Source organism: Petaurus breviceps, unplaced genomic scaffold (genome assembly GCF_028583685.1).
Source record: "Petaurus breviceps papuanus isolate PSGF00001 unplaced genomic scaffold, PetGlider_PUasm1.0 154, whole genome shotgun sequence".
Taxonomy (NCBI): Eukaryota; Metazoa; Chordata; class Mammalia; order Diprotodontia; family Petauridae; genus Petaurus; species Petaurus breviceps.
The window spans coordinates 11,883,871-11,892,028 of NW_027185715.1; positions in this window are offsets into that span (position 1 = coordinate 11,883,871).

An 8,158-nucleotide genomic window follows, 5' to 3' on the forward strand; every position below is an offset into this window, starting at 1 on the left:
AAGGAAGGAAGGAAGGAAGGAAGGAAGGAAGGAAGGAAGGAAGGGAGAGAAAAGGGGAGAGAGAAAGAAAGATATAAAGAAAGAAAGAGAGAGAAAGGGAGAGAAAGAAAGAAAGAAGGAAGGAAGGAAGGAAGGAAGGAAGGAAGGAAGGAAGGAAGGAAGGAAGGAAGGAAGGAAGGAAGGAAGGAAGGAAGGAAGGAAGGAAGGAAGGAGCTCCCTACCCTCAAGAAGCTTACATTCTATTAAGGGAAACAGCATGGGTTTATATAACACGTACTCTTAGACAGTTGTTTGGGATCCTAAGAGGTTTTATTTTGCCTGGGTCACACAACCCTTATGTGTCAGAAGCAAGACTTGAACACATGTTGTCCTGGTTCTCAGTCAAGTTCTCTGTAACTCCACTGCTTCTACACTACTGTATACTTTCCAATTTCATAGTTCATGGATCTTAGAATTCGAAGTGACCTCAAGAGATCATCATCTAATTGAAAGCAGCTACTTAGTTTCAAATGTAATTTAGCATAGGGTCTGTGGGTGAACACTGGTTGTTGTTTTTTGTTTTAAGCATGAAAAAATATGCATATGCTTTCAAGAATTTTTGTAGCCTTGAAGTTTCCTTTTGTGACTTACCTTCCCCCATTAGAATGTATGCTCCTTGGGGGCAGGGACCGTTTCTTTTTTATTCTATTTGTATCTCCAGCACAGAGACTGGCACACACTAAGTGCCCAATAAATGCTTGTTTCCTCCCTTCCTTATATAATAAATGGATAGTTATATATTTCAAATTATTTTGGAATGTAATACTTATTCATTTATATTTCCGAGAAATAAGAAATTCACATTTTTTCCTTGTTTTGACTAGGCAGTTCTACCTAAAGAGAAAAGAAAAATTACCTGTTCTTTAATTTCAAGGTTGTCTTCATCACTACCTTTACAATAATTGATTTTTTCTTTCCTAAGTATAGGTATACCCTCACATTATACAACATACGTGCATCTAAAACATTGAGCCACATTTGACCTCCATTTTAGGAGTTCACTGGTCACACAGCCATGACTTTTGTAAAGCAAATATTTCTTTAGCAATGGAAAAATTATCCCCTCTTCCTGATTCTTTTGTGGTGGGATTTTTTATTCACCCCAAGAGGGAGTTTTAGCAAAATAATAATTCCTTTTTAAATTATTTATTTCATTTTTAATTTGTAGAATAAACAAGCATTTCCATAACAGTATTGAGGGCACATGAAATTGCATATCTATTATATACAAGTTTCTATTTTTAAAAAATAAATGATAAAGTTATCATGTGTGTTATTTTTTCTTCTCTGTGCCATAGAGATGGCTACCATTAGACACAAATGTGATTTATATATGTGTGTGTGTGTGTGTATATATGTGTGTGTGTCTGTGTGCACATACATATATATGTATGAATATATGTATGTAAAATCATTTTATACATACTTTTATTTATCACTTCTTTTTTTGGATGCAGATAGCATCTTCCTCCATATGTCCTTTGTAGTTAATTTGGATATTTATAATACCTAATGACTTACTCAAAGTTGCTCTTAAAACAATATTGAACCAAAATGAGAACATAACACATGAATTTTATGGGGTCTGTGGACAAAAGGTTAGGGTAAGAGGAGTGTAGGCATAGTAAGGAACGTAAGACATGCTGCAAAACCAAGGAAATGATTTTTCTTAGCTCAGTGAATACTCCCCACCCTTTAAATGCGACTTCATTGATGATTCCTACATGGGATTTCATTGGTGTAGAGAATTATTTCTACTTACGAAGACTGGCCACTCATCTGTAGCTTACAGTCTTAGTGGCTTCTAAGTGACTCCCTCTTGGTCACCCAACTAATGTTTGTCCGAGGCTGGACTTGAAAGCAGGCATTCTTGACACTAAGGTTGGGTCTTTGCAACGTTGCTCCATTAGAATGTGAACTCCTTGAAGGCTGGTACTGTTGTGGCCTTTCTTTGTAACCTCACTGCTTATTTTGGTACCTAGTGAGTGTTTAGTTAAGGTCTGCTAAATAAATAATTAACCTTGTCTTCTCTCATTCTTGCCATGTCATTTTTAAAGTTTTTCTTTTTTTTTTTTTTTTCCATTTTGAAATTGGGTCTCTCTACCTCATCCAGGTAGAAATACACAGGCTCCTCATGAACCAGTCCCACTAGAATGGAAGCTTTCATCTGCCCTATTTCATACCTGGGTCTAGCTGTCCTTCCTTAGACAACATAGTTACCACCTGCTTGCCATATTAATGCTCAACTTAGTGCAGAAATATGATTGGCTTAACCCACTTCAACCAGAACTCCTTCACTCAATAAATCCACCAACCTCAGCCTTTCCAATGGTAAAGATCAGAGATGTGCACCACCACACTGGGCAGGATTTCTTTTTATATGCCTCAACAAGGAAGTAAAAGAAATTTCTCAAGAAGACTTCTGGATCTGAGATATTTTGAATGCTCTTGGAAGATTATATATGTATATATGTGTGTGTGTGCATGCACATGTGTGTATACATACATATACATATAAATGTATAATATATATTCATTGACCAAACAATTACTGAGGATCTACTGTTACTGAGTATTGCCCTAGATATTGGGAAAAATACAAAGTTTCAATAAGATGGTATCTGCATCCGTAGAGCTTAGAATCAAATACATAGTCTCGATATTAAATAGATCTAGATATGGCTATTGACCAATATATCAATTGAATCAGAATGATCACCTGCTAATCTGACCAAGCATACCTTCAACAACATCCCCAACATGTGATCAATTCAGCTTGAAGATTTCCGCTAAGTCAGAACACACTAACTACTTGGGCAGACCATTCCACTTTAGGACTTAGATTCCTGGGCATTTTTCCCCCTGACATCAAGCCTAAATTTGCCTCTTTCTAGCCTCCACCCTTTGCTCTTAGATTTGGACTGTGGGTCTAAGTAGAACAAATTTAGTTCTTTCACATGATAGGTCTTCAAATATTTGCAGACAGTTACCCTGTACCCCTCAAGCCTTCTCTTCTCCAGGCTAAATATTCTACATTACTTCAATTTATCTTCATATGATTCATTCTCTAATTATCACACCAATCAATCAATGAGCATTTATTAAATGCCTACTATGTGCTAGGCTCTTGTTGACTCTCTTCTGAACATAGTCCAGCTTTTTCTATATTTTTTCTCAAGTTCAGTCCCCAGATCTAAAAACAAAATGCTAGATGTGACCTGAGCAGGGTAGTGTGTGTATGTGTGTGTGTATAATGTGTGTATGTATGTGTCTATGTGTATATATATATAGATAGATAGATACATACATACACACATACACATTTATGTATGCATATATAGTGTATATATATTATATATGTGGAGAGAGAGGGAACAGAGAGAGAGGGAGGGAGGGAGAAAGGATTACTATTTTCTTTATTCTTGATGTTATTTCTCTTGATGCAAGTTAGGATAGCATTTTTTTTGTCTGTTATGCCATATTTATATTGAACTTGTAGTCCACTAAAAACTCCAAGTCATATTCAGAACAATCATTATCTAGTCTCATTTCATCCACTCTGTACTTGTGAAGCTAATTGTTTTAAGCCCGGTATAGAATTCACATTTATCTATATTAAATAATATCTTATTTATGCAATTTTTCTAGTTTGTCAACATTGTTTTGAAGTGTCATGAAATATATTAGGTATCCCTCCAACCTTCATGTTATCTGTAATTTTTTTTAATATATCAGCTATACCTTCACTTAAGCTATTGACAAAAATGTTTAACAACACATAACTAAAGACTTTTTTTTCCTTGAGATACTTCATTATAGCTCTTCTTCCAAGTTGAAATTGACCCAAGTTGAATCAACCTATTCATGGCTATGGATTAGGTCTGGTTATTCAACTAGTTTTCAGTACATCTAACTGTGCTCTTATTTATCCCCCACTTCTCCATATTATCAACAAAGATAGCAAGAGAGACTGTTACATGCCTTGCAGAAATTGAGACATCATGGTGTACACTGGAGTTGAATTAAAGAGAGACCTTGGTTTTAAATACTCTCTCAAACATTTATACTTGTGAAATCATGGCAAGTCACAAAACTGTCCAGCACAGTTTCTTTCCCTATTTCCTCATCTATAAAATGAGTACCTATCTCTCAGAGTTGTTGGGAGGATCAGACAAGATAATATTTATAAAATGTAAAATCCTGTGTAATTCTAGCAATTATAATTAAATGTGATATCTTAGGGATCTGACTATATTAAGTCTATGGCAAACCCTTGATGTGTTTCCAAATTTTGTCAGCAGTAGAAATGAAGTACAAGATTCTATAGTTTGCATATCCTACATTCTTTCCTTTTTTTTTTTTTTTTTTGAAAATCAAGACAAAAATTGCCTTCCTCCAATCCTACAGTACCTTTCCTATCTTCCAAGGTCTTTTAAGGGTGACCAATAGCAATTACACTTGCCAATTCTTTCAGTATCCCAGAACATAATTCTTTAGTATTTGATGAGTTGAACCAGTTGAGGAGCCTAAGAAAGTTTCTAGTTGAGTATTTCACTTTTCTTTCAATCAACTACCATATCCTTCCCAAGAAGTATTACTCCCTTTTATTTAATTTTGCTTTTGCCCCAGTATAGCTAAAACACAAATCTTTTTTGTTATACTCAGAATCCATCTCCAGTCTCAGATCATTCTGGGCTTTCATATCTGTGCTACACTTCTTAAAGGATCAACCTTAAAGGATCAAACTCTTATTTTGGATTCATCCTCAGTTACTTGTTCTTCATTCCATCTTCTATACATGTCTTTTAAAATCTCAGTTAATTTATGAGTTCCTTGTGTGTTCCAATTAATGCCTTTAGACAACATCCCTTTATCTTGCCTACTAGAATTATTTTTACAGAATTTTACCCTTGAGACCTTCCATCTTTCTCGAGCAATTTCCCTCCTAGGATATTTTATCTTGTCTAAACTTTTCTTGGTCTCTTTGAAACTTGCTCTCCTCAAATCTGACAAGCATGGGATATTATGCCCAGTTTATTTCTCATTCATATAGAAATATCTCTTAATCCTAAGGTTTCTATCATTTTTATTTCAACAATCAATTCTCCCCTGTTCAAAAGAATTATGTCAAGAAAAAACTGTTTCCCCTTGTTTCTTCCTTCACCCTTTGAAGGATGAAATTACTGTCAAGGATGTCACAAATTTATCAGCTACTCTATTTTTAGTATTATCTATTACTTTGATGTTCTTATTAAATTTGGTATTACCCATTAAATTGACATCATCTATCCCTTCATTATCATACTGTTGTTGTAGCTTATGATCTGTTTCTCAAATTCACTTTTCTTCTTTGTTGTAATCTACAATATGTCTCCAAAAGAATATTCCTCTATTTCTCCTTTCATTAGGAAAGCAGCTAGATGGAACTCGATGGAGCTAGATAGGGGCCTGGACAACCTGAATACAGGAAGACCTATATACAAATCCAGTCGCAGACACTTACTAATCAGGTGACATTGAGCAAGCCATTTAATCTGTTATTGACATCTGTAAAATGGGAAAAACGATCGCACCTACCTCCCAGAGTTGTTATGAGGGTAAAGTGAGATGGTATTTATAAAGTGGTTTTCTAACCTCAGTCTTATGTATATGCTAGCTGTGATTAATTCTTACCCAGATGTTCATTATGCTCTTAAAAACCATGTGTTGCTAGACTTTTTAGCCTGAGCATATCTACTTAACTTGCAAAGAAGACTTAGTTCTGCATTGGTAGAGGAAGTTTTCTCATTGGAAGTTCCCCATTCTAATAAAATCAGAGGTCCAGCCCGAATTTTCTTGATTTACAATGGTATTCCCCCTCAACAATCATCTAGTCTGGTCCTTATGAATAAGTCGTATTCCTTTAGAACTGCATCCCATGTAAAAGTCCTAGCAAGGCCAAGAGTTGGGGAATATGTGGGGGGTTTTTTTAGTTTGCTTTTTTTTGTTTTTACCTTAAATTAAAGGTCTATGAGAGAGAAAATGTATCAGTTTCTCAAACTCACTTTAATGATTTCACTTTAATAAAAAACATACACAAGTGCACTAGTTTTATGAAAAAAGTGCCTCATATAATTTCAGAGCTTGAAATAAAAATACATTTATTTACATATTGAAAATATATGTGAACTTGAAATAATTCTTTGGGATTGTTTCCAAATAATTGAAAACACAACGCAAAATGATTTAGACTAAATTTGATGCAATGAAATTTGTTTCATATCCTTGTTGCAATAAATTTTGGAATAGAGGAAAATTTGACAGCAAAAAATGACAATGGCCTAAAAATAGACAGCTGGTGTTTTTTTCAGGTTTTTCTGGGCTTTTCTCAGTCCCAGATCATTACAGGAATTTAGTGGCAGAAGGAAAGCATTAGTGTCCCCTTCTTATCTGCCACTTTAGCAACAATTTTTTTCAGCTGAATGTGGATTTCTCTGCTCCCCTTTTCCTTATTTCAAAAATACCCCCAAAACTAAACACTAAGACATTGTATCAGCTTCAAGATGCTTCCTGACTTGAATCCCTGGTAACCTTCTTCCCTATTCATTCTTAACATCCATCTGTATTACAGGCAAAACAAAACAAAAGCACACTTGTATATGCATGTACAAATGTGCACACCATAGAACAAATCCATGTCCATATTCAAATGTACAAATTTAGTATTGTAAAATGTTACTGGAATAGTTACAATTGCAGCTCCAGTGGTGTAAAAGTAGGGGAAAATGACTTTGAATTTATTAGAGGAATCCCTCAGATAAAACTTCCATCTTTCCAGCCAAGTTCTGAGTCTTCGGTTCCTATCAAATCTTTCCTCAGTCAGCTGTTGGACTCACATTTGAATGATGTGAGGCACTCCCTTCCAATCAGGGCTAAGTGTTCCCAGACCCATGCAGAAAATCCTGGGTTCTTTCCTGAATACAGCTAAATTCTCAGTTCAGCAATGGGCAACCAAAAAAAAAAAGATTTCAAAATTAAAATGCTAACCAATCAGTGTTGAAATGTATTTTAAAGACATTTTGATATGCCTACAATGTACATAAGGAAGATGTAAATTCTATGGCGATACAGCTATGGCTGGAGATTGGCTTTTTATTCCAGTAAGGTCTGGGACTTTGAAAAATAGTTATATCTTTTCTGGGTTAAAACTTCATGCTTGGTAGCAACCATTTTGTAATTTGGGGTGTGTGGGGAGGGGATGATATGGGAAAAGCTGAACCTAATTGTTGCCAAAGTTTTTTCTGTTATTTAAGGATGAAAAATGGCGAATTCTCCCCCTCTTTAAAAACGAACTTTGACCTTTGGGGTGTTCACATAACTCAAAAACCGTCCAAGCTATAAACTTAAAGCTTGGCAGCATTGGAGTTTTCACTGAGAAAGGAGAACCAAGAAACACTAAGTATTTTAAGTCCTCTGAAGTCCTCCAAGAGTGTGGCTGACCATTCCTTCCTGGTTCTTAGGTAGAGGTCTCCATTCCGGGCACCCAAGCCCGGTGTGCACTGCGGAGCCTCAGCATCACAGACTTACTCCTCTGTTCCTTCTTTCCTGGAAAAAAAAAGTTTCCCCCTCCAAAAAAACAAAACAAAACAAAACAAAAAAACCTCATTCAACGACTAAACATCATAATTCCCTTAGCCACTAATCGATTACCGATGTCATGTTTTCTTGTCCAATTGATTCGAACCCGGCACTCCCAAGCAACAAAAGAGTTGTCCTAAATTATTTTTTGTTGTTGTTGTTTACATAATTGAGATCTAGGTAACTCTTTTTTTCCTCTCGTCTAGTGTTCAGGCACTGAAGTCCGGTGATTTGGAGCCGGGCTTAATTTCTCTCTTTTCTTTCACAAGCCAATCTTGTGTTCCGTTCCTGGGACACTGGGATTCCCTGTTCTACTCCCTTTAAACCAGGGTCTGGAGTAGGGCATGAACGGTCCAGAACACGTGAGCGTGTCTCAGTGTGGAACATGTGCTGTGTCTCCCCACTGCTGCTGTATTTCTAATGTTTTCTCTGGCCTAGGTCCAACCCCCATCTCGTGTGTGTGTGTGTGTGTGTGTGTGTGTGTGTGTGTGTGTGTGTGTGT